General features: G+C 39.3%; 1 protein-coding gene across 1 annotated transcript in view; it reads right to left on the reverse strand.

Annotated features, from left to right (window-relative positions):
* Inpp4b (inositol polyphosphate-4-phosphatase type II B) overlaps nt 1-15,072 on the reverse strand; it is a 756,225-nt gene extending 741,153 nt beyond the window's left edge. Inside the window, exon 1 of the mRNA XM_026386173.2 lies at nt 15,003-15,072. The gene's annotated coding sequence lies outside the window, so the exon portion shown is untranslated. The remainder of the gene's footprint in view (nt 1-15,002) is intronic.
* Nucleotides 15,073-19,788: the final 4,716 nt, after the last annotated feature.

The following is a 19,788-nucleotide window of genomic DNA, read 5'->3' on the forward strand; positions in this document are numbered from 1 at the left end:
TGGAGGAATGAAAGAAGATGTGAATAAAGACCTCGGTGTCCAATAAACATTAGCTATTATTATTTTCTTCAAAACAGTGCAGATGGGCTCAACCGTTTACCCCAATCTTCTTCTCATGGATGACAGTGATAAGCAATTCTACAAATTGCTCTTCCCCAAAATGACAAAAGCTAACCACACCACTACTTACAAGGTTGCAATTGTTTTTCCATCATCTACGTGTCAAAAAAAGGTGATAAATATTTCACTGATCCAATTTCAAGAAGCTCTAATGCTAATGCAACAATTTCCTCCACAAAGGTAGACCCTGTTCAAGGCCATGTGCGTGATACCTGGTAGGCCCTCCACAAATACAGGCTCCTTACCAATTTTCCTTCACTGTAACTCCTACAAATCCACACGTGTGAAGGAATACACCTCTGCACAAATACCTAACCAACATTTGAATATCAGATTCTCTTCTGGTATAGCAAAAGCTTCACTAATAGATCAAAATTCTTCTAGAGTGTTATCAAAATGCATCATTTTTAGGTCATTTATTTTTATTATATCAGGAAACTATCACTTTCAAGCTCTAATGCCTTTACCTACTAACCGACCCTAAAAACCACAATGATTTTTTTCAGATTAAAAAAAAAAAAACTTAGTCCTGTTCATGGTTTCATTAAATATGTATAACAATTTACGCAGAATTGATATATTTGTAATTTTAAGATTTCTCATTCAAGAACTGGGTATGCATTTCTGTTTTTTTAGCTAATGATGTAGCCCTTTGATAAGATTTTATCATTCTCTTCCTACAGATCCTGCAAACTTTGTTATTAAATTTATTTAAAAATATTTAAATTCTTTGTACAACTATAATATGTGTGTATAAATATATGTATGTCTACATATACATACATATGATTTTTCCAGTTCTAATTCTGATTAATTCTTGTAGAGGGACATATATTTCTTAAGTGGGAATTACAAATTCAGGCATTTTACTAAATTCTGATACAATAGTTCTAAAATGGAGTCTCCAGTGCTGTTTGTTCTTGGTTTTGGATAAGTAGCATTTATTGTATTTAGGTGATTTCCTCCTATTCCTATTATTTATTAAGGTTTTGGTAGGAATGACTGAATTTAAACAAATGCCTTTTCAGCATCTTAATATATGATTTTAAGCCATTGCTATACTGTTGTAATGGATTATGGTGTTGAAAGGAATCTTGACATGAGGCCATCTTTGCATCAATAATTACTTATTCGTGACTAAATGTAAAAAAAAAAAAAAAAAAAAAAAAAAACCTAGTAGCTCAGTGGCCGAGTACTTGCCTTGCATGTGTGAGGCACTGGGTTGGATCCTCAGCACCACATAAAAATAGACAAATAAAATAAAGGCATGCTGTCCATATACAACTACAAAAATAAAAAATAAAAAAACTACCCTACCGTTTATTTATTTATCAAAGAAAAGTAAATTTATTGAGACCTAGTATCTGCCATCCATTCTTCCAGGCATTGAGCCCAAAGATTAATTGAACACCCTGCCCATCCTCAAAGAGTTTGCAATGTAGAGAAAGAAAACATAAAAAACAAAGATTCAAAATAAAAATACCAAATAAACTAAAAACAAAATAAAGATATCAATAAAGAAACTAAATAATTCCATAACTATTATCTAGAAGACAGATTTTACAAGCTCATTTTCAGCCTGGGAATCTCCTTATTCCTATTAGTTGACTTTCTCCATAGCATACTTTAAAAATATGTACTTACTGCATTTATACTGATATTTTATATTTACTTATGTAACAGGAATTCATTTAAAACTCTACTGCCAAAGTTTAGAAAATACTACATCAGATAACTCTTTAATCTCAATTCCTCATCCATTCATATAATAAAAAAACTAATCACATAAATATAGTGGCTTAAAAAAGAAAAGAAAGTAGTTTAGAGAACTATGATTCATCGAAGACTTATGGTCCGACACTGTGCCTTACATCCTTTATTTAATTTAATCCCCGTAACTCCTTTGCCAGGTGGGTATCCATGAAACAGCTTATGCATAAGGAGTCTATCTATTAAAATCCATTAGAGTGGACTCTGAATTCTTTTTTGAAAAACATTCTCTTGGTTTCACCTGAAATCCCCTGGAGCCTTCTCAATTTTTAATTAGAAAATGACTAAATAGGTGAATGATAATTTTTATTAAATTCTTATGTTTCACAAAAGAATGCCAAACCTATCACTTGGTTTTAAACAAGTGATAGGCCTTAAGTTGCCACGGAATATTTTCAGGCAAAATCACTGCCAGAAAGCGTAACACTAAGTTGTGTACCTTTTACTGGAACTATGTTTTACGTAATAACATACACAGAAGATGCTGGAGGAATATGTCACTCACGCGGTTTACTTTCTGGTTTAGAAGACTCAAGTCAAATGCCTGTAAGTGCCAAGCAAAAAAAAAACAGCACAAGTGACATGGGTGAGGTGTAAGACAATAGGGAGGAGTAGAGATTGTGACAAGAATAGGTCTGTTTTGTCAAAGATGGATTCAATTTTTAAAAAAATGTTTGGTACTCTTGCTCTGCCTAAAACAGTCTAAATTCAGTTTTTAAATTCAGTTTTTAAAAACATTTTAATGTTTTCATAATCTTTTCTAGAAGCTCTGTTTGGATGCTACAAAACTGTAACCATTTTATTTATTATACATGTTGAACCAATTGATTATATATGTAATTCAAAATTTTGACTTACAGAATATAAATCTCTCTATTAAAAATACTCTGCCATATACCTTCAGCAAAGATGAATCAATATAGTTTTCTTGGATACATTTAAATTTGTAATTAAGCTCTAAATGATTATTCTGAATATAGAACATAACAGAATAATATTAGCGCATGTCAACATTATTAACATTGTACTTTATAGGTATCTTTTATATCATTTTTTTTTTTTTTTTACATATAATCTCACTTAATTCTCACTACGAATTTGTGATTCAGTTAGTTAGGATCTCTACTTAATAGATGGAAAAAAAAACACTATAGCTTGGATCTTGAATGTCTCCCAAAACCTGTGTGTTAAAGTCCTGGTCCTCAGCTTGGTGCTACTGGGAGGCTGTGAAATGTAAGAGGTGGAAGTTTTAGTTCACTGGGTGAGCGTCCTCTCTGGGGATTGTGGATGCTAGCCTCCTCTTCACCTTGCTTCCCAGATGCCATGAAGTGAGCAGCTTCTTCCATGATGCAATGCATAACAGTCATTGCCTTGCCAGAGGCCAAAAACAATGGTGCCAACTGATCATGGACTGGAACCTCAAAAGCTATAAGCCAAAATAAACCTTCCCTCTTCTTAAGTTATTATCTCATGTATTTCATTGCAGTAGTGAAAACTGACTAACCCATAACTGTGGGTAAAATACAATGACTCTGCCAAAAATCACTAAACTGCAGATTCGGAAGAATAAAGACTCAGTCCAGATCATTTTAATAAATGCAACAAGTTAACTATATGCAAGTTAATTATATCTAATGCTAGAATGTGTGGAGCCAGAATCAAAAACATGTATATAAAAGAAAACTTGAATGAAAGTTTGGATTGGTCCAGGGTTCTTCTATATCAATAGCTCACTCACACTGTCCAGTGGGAACTTTATGACATCAAATAATGGCTCAGATAATTGCTACCTTTTTATCAAAAAATCATGGGAATCTAGGAAGTGATTTTAATTGTCCCAACATACTTTTCTACATCACGCTGACTAGTATTCACATTATCAATTTTAATTTTAAAGGCATGCTCCTTTTAGCAGAGCTCCCAAATCTCTTATATTATTCTTGAGCCATTAAAAACTTGGTATCTTTCAGATTTTCCTGTAAGTCAGCTGAAAATTATTTTTAAAATATACAGGGAATAAATTATGAATAAATAAGTACATAAATAAAAAATACCCAGTTTCTGCCAGCAAAGGACAGTGAGCCCAGATTTTTAAATCTCTGGGGTGATTTACTATTCGGGCAATGTTCAAGTAAGCTTTCATAAACCAAAACACTCTCTCTCCATTATATGGACCATAAGAGATTATTTGAAAACTCCTACCTATTACTTTCCCTTTACTCTTCAAACATGTTTGTGGAGATAAGGTGACCAGCCTTCCCATTTACCTAGGTCCCTCCTGGTTTTAGCAGCAGAACTCCTCAGTGCTAAGAAGATGGTCATAAATTGCCTGGATTAGACAAAAGAGAAGGAAAGGAAAGGAATAGGGATGAGAATGGGAAATCGAGAAGAATGAATCGGACACCACTTTCCCATGTTCATATATGAATATATGACCAGGGAAACTCCACACCACATACATCCACAAGAACGGGAACCCAATTAGGATGAGTCGTCCTCTATGTCTGTATGATATGTTGAAACACATTCTACTGTCCTATATATCTAAAAAGAACAAATTTTACAATTTTTTTTAAGAAGATGATGGGTCATTCCAAAATGGAATATGAAAATAAACTAGAGCTCCTTGAAGGTAACTTCCCCAACTAAGACTGTCTTTGCAACAAGAATTTGTAATTTTTCTTAGAATCAGTGTTTATGTGAACCAGTGTGCTAGAAGCAAAAAGCTATCAAAATGCATATTTGAATATGAGTCCTAAGTAGGATGTTGTGTGATTTAGAATCCCACTTGCAATTTCTTTGCTCTGCAGCATGGACACTGGTCACTGTTCCTCTCTTGTGCACTCTTTCTCAGCAACAAATCACCAAGAGATTCTGACAGGGAAATTTAAACAAGTAGGGAAAAAAACTCCCTGGAGGCTATAAAAGGATTTTTATCACTGCTAGTGCTGTGGCTTTGAGCATTCAACCAAAAAGCAACATATCAACCTAAGGATGGAAATTAGAAAAACCTTATCAGAGGCAAATTATAAGCTTTTCACTTGTTTTCATTTGTCATTGAGTTCCATTATCTACCTATGAAATGGAAAGTGGATGTCTGTAGACTCTGATGGGGTGGCCCACCTTAGTGGAAACCTTTGCAGATTTAGGCAGGGAGGAAAACATGGCTCTTCCAAAGCCCCAAGGCTCATAGCTCACCCATGACTTACACTCACAATTCCCAGCCCCACAGAAGTTCTGCCCTGGTGTTGGAGGAATGTAGAAGAGAAGGCAGGACCACCCCTCCTCCTGATACTTATCTATGCACCACACACAGCCTGAGATAAGCACCACCAAATGTACCTGATGCTGCGAGACTAGCCTGAAATAAAGACATCTAAGCTACAAGAAAATCAGGCAGACTTGTGTAAATAAAGGCAAACCTTTCTCTCCTGTGATTCTAATAAACAAATTGTTTCATATATCAAGGTCAAAAGAAGAGAGCAGGAATAGATGGTTATGTAGCATTTAAGAAAGACATAAACAACTCACATACATGAAAACATTTTGGACTATTTTCATCTTTAAAAAATCTCTGGAGTACAGACCCACATAAATAAGCAAGAGCTTCAGGCTAGATGCCCAACCTAGCCACTCTATGGCAACAGGCCAAAATCGATCATCTTAGAGGTGATTTTGTTAGATTTGCAACAAGAAACAAAACCTCACACCAACCAATGCTTGCTGCATTTTATTTTGTTGATATCAAAGGTAATACATATTTTTGGACAATGTTATGACACCTCATTAGTAATGTGTTTAGGAAATTAAACTATTATTCATACTGATAGTTTAAATATTTATATTGAATTAACTTCTTAGGTTAAAGTAAAATAGTTTAAAACAAATGCTGAGAGCAAGGTCGTAAACTACTAATGGGAAAGAGAAGTGTTCGGGCTCTATGTGTCTTTCCCAAAGAACCTCAGACATTGAGTGACGCCACGGTAGACCATGGAGCATATGCTGTGCACATAATTCCTTCATTGGTTTGAAGGGAGAATCAAAGGTAATCGTTGGGGGAAAATGACTGATGTCTAGCATTAGTACTTGTATACAACATGAAATCTCTCCAAAACCAAACCTTTCCTAGACCAGGCTCCTGGACAAAAAGACAACCTTTTAAAGTTGCCAGTTCTCCTCAATTCCATTTATTCAATTGGTGAGGTTTCAATTAAAATCTAAAATCACTTGGGAGTTGATTTACAAAATTACTCTAAAATGAGTGTGGAACAAACATCACCGAAAATGTCTTCAAAACCCACGTGCAAGCACACACACACATATCCATGCACACATACATACATACAGAGAAAATTAACAAGAACAGGATATAAATCTACCAGATGTCAAGGAAATAGCAATGACGCTTAAGCCTGTGAGATATTAATAAAACCACTGACAGAAGACTGGAATGAAATAAATATACCAGAACCAGAAACGCACTTAATACAAGAGTAGGTGTGTTTGCAGGTGTGTACACCTAGAAAAAGGTATGATGTGATGTGGTAGGAGCTATCTCCCACAACTCAGTGGGAAATGGATAGGCTATTTGAAAACCACTTTTGAAAAATGCTCAATTATTTTTAGGAGGAATGTCATTTTAATCCTTATCTTATCCACCAGGAAATGCTGGATAGACTGGAGAGGAAAACACATTAAAGAATTAGATGTAGATCTTTTAAGGTGGATGCAATTTAGATATATTTTAACTTGTTGAGAGAGAGAAAGTATTATCTACACACACACACACACACAAAAAAAAAAAATCCCAGTGGAAGAAATACAACATTCAATTGAACCACATACATATTTTTAATTTGTATGCCAAAAATATTAGGTGATGCAAATGACCGGGGTCCCTATCCTGAATACACAAAAGACACTTGAAAACTGATGAAAGGACAACCAAGGTTTTAATACACCAATAGGCTAGAGATATGATCACCATTAAATATGAAATGCCACTGAATAAGCATTTCAAAATCTTCACTCTCAAGCAAAGAACTGTAGATGTTTCAGTCAGCTTTTTCACTGCTGTGACTAAAGGACCTGAGCAGAACAATTGCAGAGGAGGAAAGTTTATTTGAGGGCTCAAGGTTTCAGAGGTCTTAGTCCACGGACAGCTGGCTCCTTTCCTCCAGGCTCAAGGTGAGGCTGAACATCATGGCGGAAGAGTGTGGCAGAGGAAAGTCGCTCACACGATGATCAGGAAGCAGAGAGAGGTCTCCACTTGCCAGATACAAATATATATCCCAAAGCCACAACCCCAATGCCCCACCTCCTCTAGTCACTACCCAGTTAATCCCATCAGGGGATTAATTCACCGATTGGGTTAAGGCTCTCACAACCTGGTCATTTTCCCCTCTGAATCCTCTCCTCTGGTCTCACACGTGAGCTCTTGGGGACTCCTCACATGCAAACCACAACAGTAGAAGGATGTGGTACTTTAAAGCCCAGATTTTAAAGGAAAACCCATCTTGGTCCAAGAGCCAATCCTACTGCCTAATAGTTGTATGGTCTTGGCCAGCCACTTAACCTCTCAAAAAATAAGTTCTCTAACCTTTAAAATTGGAGTGCTGACCCTGTCCTCTCTTTAGAGTCATTGCAAAGAGTCAAAAAACATGATTGTAGACACGGGTTTGCACGACCTGTGGCCTTGACAGGTGGCCTCAGCAGGAGCTCAGTAGCACAGGTGACTTTTGCTTTTGTTGTTATCACAATCATCCTCCACTCCTGAATTAAAAAACTTTAAAAAAATAGAATCCCTACATGTTGAGGAGGGTGGCAGTGCGACGTGTGTATTTCCAGGGACAGGGAAAGTGGGTGCAAGCTTTCTGGAAAGCAGTTTAGCAATAAAGACAAGCAGCTTTCAAGGAGTTCATACCTCTGTGCAGTACACGTCTTACACATATCACTCCTTAAAAATCAGTAAAAGAAAACAACAAAATGCAAAGAATCTCAGAAATCGAGGTTATTCAGGAAAGTCATTCAGAAGTCAATTAAAGTTATTCAGAAGTCAATTAAAAAGTCAATAGCTCAATTATTTCTCATTACACTATTCCATGTATCACTTTTTACTCCCACCCAAAATATAAAATGTGAAAGGGGATATGAATAAATCAATTGGAAGGCAGTCTTTGAAACATAGCCCAAAAAAGAAAACACAGTAATTTTTTTTTAAATTCATGCAAATTGTGTCAAATATGAAGAAAATTATACAGGTGTTTTGGAATCTATATAATTTATACATATGAAAAGCATGACATGGCATGAATCTTTTGGATAAAAAACTATTTGTTTTCTCTACAATGGAATTATAGTTGTTCTTACATATACAATGTCAGTGAGATATATACCTAGTGGTTATTATCGATTTTGAAACTTAAAAGAATTCTACTCATCCAAAACATCAATTCTGCAGCATCTAGAAATTATATTTCAACAGATCCCCGACATTCTCAAAGGAGAGAACCAAATAATTTCTCAGCTTTCCAAATTTCCAACATTCTCACCAATGATAACTCCAGAGAGTGATGTCATGAGTCAACCAGAACACAGTGTTACCCAGGAGTGTGGCTGCCGGCCACCCACTGGGCTCCCTCACTGAAAGGCCAGTCTCTGGTAGTGATTTAAATTTACAACACGGTAAAATTATAAATTATTACATGCTGCACTTTAAAAATGGCTGGTAAAATCTTAGCTTTGACTGGAGTATCACTAAGTTCATTTATTCTAGGTATATGCCATGTCCAAAATGTGAAATTTTACATAAGAGGACCTTGGCAACAAGATATGCAATAAGATGCCTAATTCATTATCAAGGATATACTACCTATCTGATAAATTCAAAGAACATTCCTGCACACTTCTAGTGATTGAAGAAATATGACAGAACAAAACGGAAATCTATTTCTTAATGTTATAAAGTCTTTCATGTTTTTCAGAAATTCAAGTATTTAATATATCTAATGCCAATATTTCTGACTTTGAAGTGAAATATCTAGTGTTTTACTGTAGTCATTATTTTACATATTATTATTGTATAATAATATATAATATTATATATTATTAGTTATATATTATCTATTATCTATAATTGCCCAAATATAAGATACCTGTATTTGTGACTGTTTCACAAATATGCTTCCTTCAATGGAACTTTATGATTTGCTTCATAAACTCCAATTTTTTTTTATTCTTCTTGTTAGCTTTGACACATCAGTTGGGGTTTTTTTGTTTTGTTTTGTTTTGTTTCTTTGAGTTTCTTTTTTTAGTAGTGCACTTCTTAGTTTTGCCAAGTTAGTTTGACTAGTGTCTCTCTTGGTCTCCATTTCTGCAGCAGCCACATTGAGAGGGCAGGGCTGAAATGCCAATTCTTTTAGATGTTCCTATCAGATGGCTGGACAGTAACTAGTGTACAGAAGAGGGAACAGATTGGTCAACTCTGCAAAGACTCATAATTTAATCATCCAGCCAAAGATAGGAATGTCTACATTCAGATGAACCACGAAGAAGTGGTCATAATAATCCATAAACCACAGAGCTACATGGCTGATCCAATATGGGCCATCGCTATTACAGAGGACATTCAGGGGTTTGCTGAAGCATCAGTGAAATAATCTGGACTTTTTAATTGTCCCAAGGACAATGAGATAGATAAAAAATATTTACAGCCTTTGACTCCTGGGGGGTAGGGGGGAAGAACTTGCTCAGCTGATGCTGTGAGAAGATTAGGATTAAAATGTAAATCATTAATGGTTAATACACTATTTTTGAATGACCATATTTTTTTCCTATCATGTTCATTTAATTTTCTTTCTCTCTTATCCAGTCATAAACAGAATTCTGGCACACATTTAATTCCATTAATTTCCGACAGTTCTTCACATAAGCAGACCCCTCATAAAAACAGAGTGTGTTAAATATTACAATCAAAATCTTTAAAGTATTACAAATAATAGATCTTCTAAATATACTACTAAGGATTTATGTGCCTGTTGTCTTTAATTTCATTAACTCACTCATGATATAAATTGTTTAAAAGTCTTAAAATGAATATGCTGAGATTAAAAGAAGCAAGGCTTCTAAGCATTGCACACTGCCACCTAGTGTTCAATGTCTCTTTTGCCTCAGCTGCACAATGAACAGTTTCGGGAACGTGGGAATGCTGTATTTTAAAGGAAAAATTTCATCAAAACAGGTTTGAGACATATTTATTCACAAGAATTTCAAGAGAAGACTATAGGGAGTACATGAAATTACACATAATACAAAAATCGCATCTGTCTCATAAAGATCTGATTAGATCTGATTGGATACAAGTCCCAGATTTTGTTAATAATAAAGACAAACAATTTAAAGGTAATTTTTTATACTGTTCATCAACCATGCAAAGTATTATGAGTGCGGTTTGTGCTGATCTGAATGGAATAGTGGTTCTCTCACTAGTGTGGCACACGAAGATGTTCAAACAGGCATCATAGGATATTTAAAAACCACTAAAGATAGTGCAAAGGTCTCTTGAACACAGCTAAAATCTCTGCTCCATACAGGTTATAACTTCAATTCAAAATGCCACTGGTTCTTGGTTCTATTTTATTTTCCCCACATTGAATAATTTTTGTGTTTTGGTTGAGCTCATCTCTGATCATTGTCTAAGAAAAGCAAAGGCCCATGAAAATGAAATGAAAACCATTTTCAAAGTATTAAGAAAAGTTTGTGGTGGATGACTTGGTGATGGTCGGGGGGCACATCTTATTTGACTCACTATATTCTAAAATGGTCGTCTTGAGTCTGATCTACTTCATGCATTATACCCAAGAACTAAAGTGAAGGGTGGAAGACTCACTTCTGTTATGTTTTTCAAAGTGAAAAATACTAAGTGGATTCCCTTTAAATCATAGTTACTTTTTAAAAACTCTCTCCTTTTTGAGAAACATAAAAATCTCAGGTTCTGTTTTAACAGTATTTAAAATTTATAAATAAATGATACACCATACATAGCTGACACATGAAAAAAATAAGAATCATACTTTTATTTTTAATTTGGGAGGTGCTTTTCACTGCTGTTGTCACTCCAATAATTCAGGATCAGCGTGCCAATTAAGGCTGCTTGTATATCACACAGACTCTTCTATCCTTGGAAAACATGGGAGAAAAGCATTGGGTAACTTCACTAGTAGGCCTGTTGTATTGCTTTGTTTGCATAAGCAGAAGAACAGGTAAAATAGATAGATGGCTATTGTTGAACAGATAGAACTTCCTTAAATGGAAATATTTCTATCCCCTGTGAAAAATCATTAATTAATTCCCAAAGGAAATTCCAATCAAAGCCACATGATTTAGAAAACTTCTCAAGATTTAATCAGCTTTCCCACCTTACTGTTTCACTTAGATCTGCAGGAGGCTATTTTAAGGTCCCAACACACAATGGGCAAACCTACTTGGAATGGTTGACTAATGCTCAAACTATTGCAACTCAAGATATTGCAACTGAAGAAACTCAGTTTGGAAAACACATACTGTCTTGTGAGGTGATGACATCTATCATGATAACAAATGTTCAGTAAAATTTTGAAGTTAATTGACCAAAAAATACTAAAATTATAGCTCTTTCATATTCCATTGTCCTTATGTATATCATATCTCCAAGAATATTTTTAGAATTGAAGATAGTTGATACAACTGTGCCTTATATAAGGAGAGTCCTGCTTCAGTTGCAAATGTATATAAACTATGGTTATGATACCTAAAACTTTATGAACATTATTTATTGGTACTGGTGATCGAACTCAGGGCCTCAGGCAAGCTGAGCAAGCAATGAGCCACACCCCAACCCCTTCATAAGCACTTTTTAAAATGCATTTATTAATTTACATAGGACTGCAAAGCATAAAAAGATCGGAGTAACATGACTTGATTCAAATGACAATTGTGCTTGAGGCTCTAAAAGTTCCCCTAATTTTTCCCCACCTATCTTAATGCCATTTCTACACACACACACACACACACACACACACAAAGCATCTAAAGTTTTAGAATCACAGACTATAGCATTTTCACTGGAAATTAAATCACAGCATCACCATTTGGATTTATCTATAAATAAATGTTTAAGATGAGATTATTTGCCTAATAGCATCATTTCTTAAGCCTGAGTATTAAAGTATATATGATTATGAGCATATCCTAAGAAACTCTCTGATCAGGGATTTCTAATCCAACATTCAAAAAAAAAGCAGTAACAACATGACCTTTGGAGCAGATTCCTTGGGGCTTTAGAAAGAGAGCTAGGTCACATGGAGAAAGTAAGATACAGCATACAGAAGAGACTGATACAGCTTTCCACTGAACATTTAACCTGAGATTATTTAAAACAGAACATTTCTATTTATTAAAAGCTCCATGTGAAAGATAATTTATTCCCTAAGGATTACAGAATGTGTATTTGTATACCTAATATTAGTACTACTGGGAACTGCTCACAGTGAAAAAAGGAAAGTAATAAATATTCAGTAAGCACCTCACTAATTATGATTCCATCAGTTTTCTAGCTTTGTATTTTCAGATGTCAGTGCTTACCTGAAAACTGACATCTATTTGGTTGCTAAGAGATATAGGATCAGTTTGCAGTTGTTGCTCTGTCTCTCAGAGACTTGCCTTCTTGGATTTAGCCCGAAGGTAGTGCAAGTTAACTCTGTTACCCATGTGGGGATTTACCTTATTTAAACTAGAAGATACTCCAAGGTCTCAGAAAAGAAATGAACAACTTTCAATAGGCACAATTTTGAACAAAATATCTGGCTTTCCCTGAGTTTAATGGTTTTTCCATTTCACAAAATTAAAATATAATTGCATTATTTTATAATCAAATTTAACTGATGAGTCTATGAAGGTCATTTAGAATTTTGACAAAAATCTTATAGGAAATGAAGTCAGTCAATTCTCATCCCTAAAGTGATGCTCAAGCCCAACATTTTAAGAGTATTGACTGTCTATAACTTTGCATGATTCTTCAAACATATGGAAGGACAAAACTAAACTTGATCTATCTGGCTGTTCTGATACTATACCAGAGTCTGAAACAAAGTGCTGTTATAATTATACACATCCTAACCGGTCATTAGTGTATCCCAAATAAATATTGATTTGCCTAATCAAAGAGAATATCCCTCCAAAGTCAGAGCAGTATTTCAATCAGCAAGTATGTTTCCCAATAACACTAATCATCTAGCATGTCTTCCCATGCACATTTCATAACCTTTCAAGGACAATCTTCCAAATCACTTTGGAAAGAAATAGTCAAAAATTTAAAAAAAGGCATTCCATTGCAGAAGCATTTAAAATTACTACATATCCAACAGGTTCAACTTTTAATGCCTGTGTACTAATCACACAGCCATTGATCACTGACTGGTTTAATATCAATGCTTTACTGAAGTACATTGCAAAGGAACATGAGCTAAACATTACCTTGTCTACCAAGGGAGCTGAAAATGCCCACTTGCTCAGTCCTCTCCTTACTCACCTTCTTACAACACTGTCAGCCAACTGCTCTGTTGATGATTCCCAGCGCCTTATGCGTTGCCTTAGCACTGAGTCAGGTTACTACCATTTCTGATCCAGAACTCATTAAGAAAATTCCTGTTACAAGCAAAGTCTTTGAAATGTAGGAGCACTATAATAAAAAGGCTTCCTTTTGCTCATCTTGAGACAGGGACAATAATGTATACCCTCTTCTAGGCTTTTACTTATAGAACCACAGCTTTATAAACAATACTGAGAGGAGGGAGGTAGGCAAAATGCAACACCTGGCCTCAGCAAAAGTAATGACCTCAAACAACATTTAAGAGAGAGAGGAGAAACCTGGTTCAGGAGAAGGAAAAAAAAAAAAAAAAAAAAGAGCCAATCTGCATCACTGAAACAAGAGTAACAGAAAACCCTGCCAGGTTTTCCCAGTAAGTTTTGTGAAGCAGAAACAACCTAATCAATATGTGCAACCTCACCCTTAAGAAGCCTCTCGTTTCCAAACACAAACTGCTGGCTCCTTCTCCACTGGGTTTTTCCAGTAAGTTTTGTGCAGCAGCAACAACCTAATATGCACATCTTCACCTGATAAACCCTCTTGTCCCCAATAAGAAACTGCTGGGTCCCTCTTCCTTGGGTCCTCAGGGACAGAAACCACCACTCCAAAGGGAGGAGAATTCAGAGGTGCAGGGAGGGGCAAACGCAGATTCTGTAGCTCTACATCTTCATCTTAATATCAGCTACAAACCTGTAAGTCATTGAAGAACCAGGCTCCTGACTTGCTCCAGCTCTGGTCCCTGCCAGAGGGGCGCGAAGAGGTTTAGGAGCCTACAGCGCAATGCTCCAAACAATGACTCCTCACCCCTTCAGCCAAGTCCCACCTTGCTAACCTCTTAGTCAGACCTCTCAGGAGTAGGATAAGAGATGCGTGGGTAGCCGCCCAAAGGCGACACGCTCTCAGGAGTTGCTGGGGATGGGACTAGAGGTGGTCACAGAGAGGGGCTTTTTAGGAAACATCAGGAAATGAGGCAACCGGGACCCCAGCATCCACCACCCCTTACATGCTTTAAGGACTCCTTGTTCTGGGGCTGGGGGGAAGAGGGACGGCAGCCTGTAATTGGGATTAGGGGCAAGTCCCTGGGCCACAAGGGCTTCTCTCAAGGACCGCGCAGGTGGGCGCAGCCTTGGAAGGTCAACGAGGCCAGAGCTCAGAGTTACCCCGGGGGCCGGGAGAGTGGGAGCCCGTGAATGTGAGTAGGAACAAGCGCGCGCTCCGGGGCGCTCGACAAGACAGTAAGCGGGGGACAGGGGTACCCCAACAGCCAAAGACAGGCAGCACACCCTCCCCTACCCACTAAGCGACAGGGCTAGAGGGGCGATCTGGGCTGCAGGGTTGAGAAACTTGATGCAAAACACACAGGCTCCCCAAGGCAGGACGCGCCCCCGCGCTCTCAGACACGCTCCAACGCCTCCCTGATCGCCCACCCTCGCCCACCCCACCCTGCGAAATCCCCCACCGAGCCCCGGGATCCGAGGCGGGTAATTACCTCTCCCGGAGGCTGAGCGGGGGGCGGCAGCAGCAGCAGACACTTTTAGCCTGACTTTCCAGCGTTCGCGTGCGAGCGAGTGCGCGCCGAGAAGGAGCTGTAACCTGCTATTTATAGACCCGAGCTCAGCACCCGGGGCCGAGAACCCGGAGGAAACAAGCAGACGTCGCGGCGCAAGGCGCGGGCCGTGGCTGCCGAGACTCCCGCCGCTGCCCGGGGCTCGGGCCGCGCTCCGCGCTCGCTCCCCTGCCCGCCGCGCGCGCCCCAGAGAAGTTGTTACCAGCGCGGCTGCCTCTCGGGCTGCTCACACGCCCCCTGGCACAATTGCTACTTTCCCCCCTCCCCCACCTTCCTTGCCCCTTTTCCTTCTTCTCTGCTCTCTCCAAGCGGTCTCCTCCCAATGTCACTAGCGACAGAATAGAGGCGGTGGCAGCAGCTAGGATCTCGCAACTGGCGCAGCTTGCCTCCAGCTACAGATGGAGCGGAGTTGGTGGCCTGGCCGCGCACCTCGAAATGACCAAAACAGGCTGGTTGCGTGTGCTGACACCCCGCACCCAGCCCCTCTGCGCGCGGGGACAACCACCCAGCCTAGGGTGTGGGATCACTGCTGTGGTGATGAGGAGGGATGGGGGACGCCACGCTGAGTCCGGGGCAGGAGAAAACACAGAGAAAAAGATCAGCAGGAGAAGGCGCCCCAGACCCCGGCCGCTGACGGCCGTGAGGTGAAGGTGAAGCAGTGTCCCACGTTTGGGGGAATTCTGCCTGCAACCGCCCTGGGACGCTTCTCTCCTGCCTCTCGGCCCCCTTGCCCCAGTTGGGGGTCTGGCGTGGGACACCTGGGCACCGACTCGATTTCCAGTCCAGAGCAACCCAAAGTCACCCTCGGCGAGTCCCCCACGTTGCAGAGGGTGGCTAAGGCCGATTTGCTCCCAACAAGCGTGTGATACGACTTAGCCTGAGTGCGTGGGGACAAGTCCTCCCTCGGCGTGTTTGGGGTGTTAGGAAGATGGGGTGTGTAATCACGCAGTCTGGAAGGAGACTAAAACTCCCCCACTTCCTCGCCAACAAGCCCACAGGGGAAAGCACGCAGCCTGCTGGTTCCAGGCTGTGGGGTGTGGGGCAAATTATTTCCCCATCTGCGCCTTACAGGTGCCACCTGGCGGCTCTCTCGGAAAGGCTCTGACTGAGCTGCTCAAAGGTAAAGGTGCCTAGAGCAGCCTATAAAGACACCCTCAGTTTTTCTCCTCTGGGCTCTTTAAATTCACATTTTAAATAAAATGGAGTTTCAGTGCTGTACACAAGTGTGACATTCGCCATTCGAAGGGCCTGGAATCCCTAAGTCAGGATGGTGAAATCAATTTGGTTTAAGTCAGTGCTTAACAGTTTCACAGCGTGAGAAGCTGTATCTACCCCCAGCTGTCACCCCTGCTGTCACTGCCTGAATCTAGGCATCCATTCACTCCAAGAGCATTTGCCTGCCACTAGGTTACAAGCTTTGTCAATCAGGGCAGGAACTTTGATTGTTTGGGTTTTTGGTTTTGGGGTGGTTTGTTTTGTTGCCACCGCTTTGCTTCCAGGGCTTGGGACAACGCCCAACATGCTGTAGTTTCCAGAAATAGTTATAGAATGGATTAATAAACAGGATGGGCCAGAAACTGTTTGGGCCCCTTCTCCCTCGGTCCCTGCAGCCCTTACCTTTCCTTCTCTCCAAACTACTTCTGCTCTGCTGTGCTGTGCTCTGGCACCATGGATGAATGGAGACAAGTGAGAGGTGAGGGATAAACTGTCGGGCAGATCTTGGAAAACTGGAGGTCTGGTGATGCAGCTAGAGTTTTCCTGCATGGGATAGGACTGAACACACCCACCTCCTGCATTGGCTAAGTTCTGTTCATAGAGGTCTGCTGAAAAGATGGTACAACTTTCCCGCTGTGTAACAGCCTTAGACCACTCTTAAAATACAGAAGAATTGAAAGAATATCAGAACATTAGGATGCCAAAGCTTTACCACTAACTTGAAAATGTCATTAATATATAAGTCCTCTAACTTTAAATGGAGATTGTGTTTATGAAGACTGCTTCACTAGTGGCATAGGTACAAAAGCATTCCTCCCCAGAACAGAGGTAAAATAGGTACAGGTACTGATGGAAAGGAACACTTAAAGGGACACACCCAGAAAGCCCCATTATAACAAAAATCCAGATATAGATCATGCTGACCAGGACTTTTTACAGGGACATTGAGGAATATGTGACATACCTGTGATGATCATATAGGAACTTTAAAGGTGGGGTGGGGGGAAAGAGAGAGTGAGAGAATAAAAGAAACCAGGACTTTATCAGATGTATATGCCACATGGCATTTTTTAAACTCCATCCATCAGCCTGATATTTACCTTTTTTAGTTATTTAGTGGCATGTTCCTTGAATCATCCTGGAGGATTCAGATGCTTCTATGGTTGATTAAACTCATTCAGGCTTTACTTTTACCAACCTTGAACTTTTAGCCACTTGTGTCCCCAGAACGTAACTCCATTTGCCAGTGCAGGACAAAATATTTTTTCATTTCCTTTTGAAATATCTCTGTATGGTCAGAAGTCGAAGGTGATTCCCAGTAGTTACTTTGCTGTCTGAAGCAATAAAATCAATCTAACATCTGCAGGACTCATGTCACACCTCCTTTGCAATGAGGTAGCTCACACTCTTTCTGTATACTCACTGTTCCCGGAGGTTTTTTTTATTTTGGTGAGATTGATGTGACACAGTGGGTATCTATATCTTTATAATCCTCTACTCTTCAAAATCTCCTAATATATAACACCATGTGTGACATCAGGTATTTTCTTAACTACAGTTGTTCATTTATATTAACATTATGTTGTAAAGCAAGTTCTTGTTTTCATCCCAGTTTGGGTTTTTTTTTGTTTGTTTGTTTGTTTGTTAGTATCAGGGACTGAATTCAGGGGCACTCCACCACTGAGCCACATCCCCAGCCCTATTTTCTATTTTATTTAGAGACAGGGTCTTACCAAGTTGCTCAGCACCTTGCTTTTGCTGAATCTGCCTTTGAACTCAAGATCCTCCTGCCTCAGCCTCCCAAGCTCCTGGGATTACCAGTGTAGTGTGCCTCACTGCAACCAGCTTCATCCCAGCTTTCAAAAAATTAAAAGCAAGAGTTGAACTTTCTTATTTGTTATTTAGATAATCTGTGTGTATGTGTATGGAAGTTAAGGGGGGATGTTATGAGAAATTTTAAAAATCAACTAACTTATGTAAAAGGATTAAATTATTATAAAGGTGCTTGACTGTCTCATGGAACCCAAGAGCAGGAATGAAGCCAGGCGTTGACAACCAGAAACAGAGACATGCAGCTGGGACTTCCCCCCATTGCTCTATCTGCTCTTTTCCTGCCTTTTCTCCCTCCTTCCTTCTTTTTACCCACACAGACTCATAACTTTCTCTGTTTTTCTGATATTCATTAAGTGGCATGGTTACTAACAACCCTTGAACTTCATAACTCACAGGCCAGCTCCAAATTCTCACAGAAGTACCATAATCGACACAGCTACCAACCCCAAGACCAGACCACCAAGCCAGTGATGGCAGTCAAGTTACATTCTCGTAGCAGTGACTACAGCAACCAGGTGGGTGGTAGTGGTGGGCCAAAGTAGGAGGAAAGGGTGAAAATGCCCCAAATGAAGAGAGGAACGTGGGTGGTTCTTCTGTTATCTCCCACTCCTGTTGTTTCATGAACAGTGGCACAAAAGGCAGAAAGAAATAGGAAAGAAGAAAGCTTAAGGAGGAGTCCGTGTCTCTGGTATGGGAATGACATGCATGTCTGAGTACTGAGCGGGACAGAATGCCCCTTCCTGCTGGTGGCACTCTAAGGTCACTTGTCCCAGAAGTATGCCATGGTTGGGATATGAGGTGTCTCCCAAAGCTCTTGTGAGACGAAGCAGGAATGTGCAGAAGTGAAACGGTTGGACGAGGAAAGTCTGTAACCTCCTCTGCAAATTAACCAATTTAATGGATTAATGATTTGAAAGGACCATGGTACTGGGTGGTGATTGCAGGGTGGAGTGTGACTGGAGGAAGTAGGTCATTGGAGGCACACCTTGGGCGTTACATTTCACCCCTGTGGCTTCAGTTGTGCTCTCTCTGCTTCCTGGCTACCAAGTAGAGCAAATTTTCTCTGGCATACCCTTCCGCTATGATGATCTGACTCATCTCCTGCCCAGAGCAATGGAGCTAGTCCACCCTGGACTGAACCTCTGAAGCCATAAGCCCAGAACCAACGTGTCCTCCTCTCAGTTGATTTTGTCAGGTATTTTATTCACTGTGACAAATAGCTGACTACCACAAAGTAGCAGTATGTTTTTATAACCTCTTGACATGGGATTCAATAACCATGAAGGAATTAAATTTTTCAGTTTACTGTAGCTTTATTTTTTTCACGGCAAATTAGAGGCTTTTTTTTTTAAATGAAGCAAATGAGTGTGATACGATTTTACATTTATTGAATATCAACATTCTGCTCTCACACTACATATTTCTAAAGTCATATGTAAAATGTTTGAACTTTTAGCGGGGGACACAATTGGGCCCATAACAGATGTCCCATTTTCAACTAAGCACTTTTTTAATTACCTAATTATGTCACAAGTGGCATGAAATTGAGGACACATTTCAGGAAATGTTTGCAATAATCAGGGAGATTGTTTGGAACAACTGGTTCTTTCTAGAAGTAAATAGACTATTTCTGAACATTTTATTACATTTTGTTAGTTCA

The sequence above is a fragment of the Urocitellus parryii genome, chromosome 10 (assembly GCF_045843805.1).
Source record: "Urocitellus parryii isolate mUroPar1 chromosome 10, mUroPar1.hap1, whole genome shotgun sequence".
Lineage (NCBI taxonomy): Eukaryota > Metazoa > Chordata > Mammalia > Rodentia > Sciuridae > Urocitellus > Urocitellus parryii.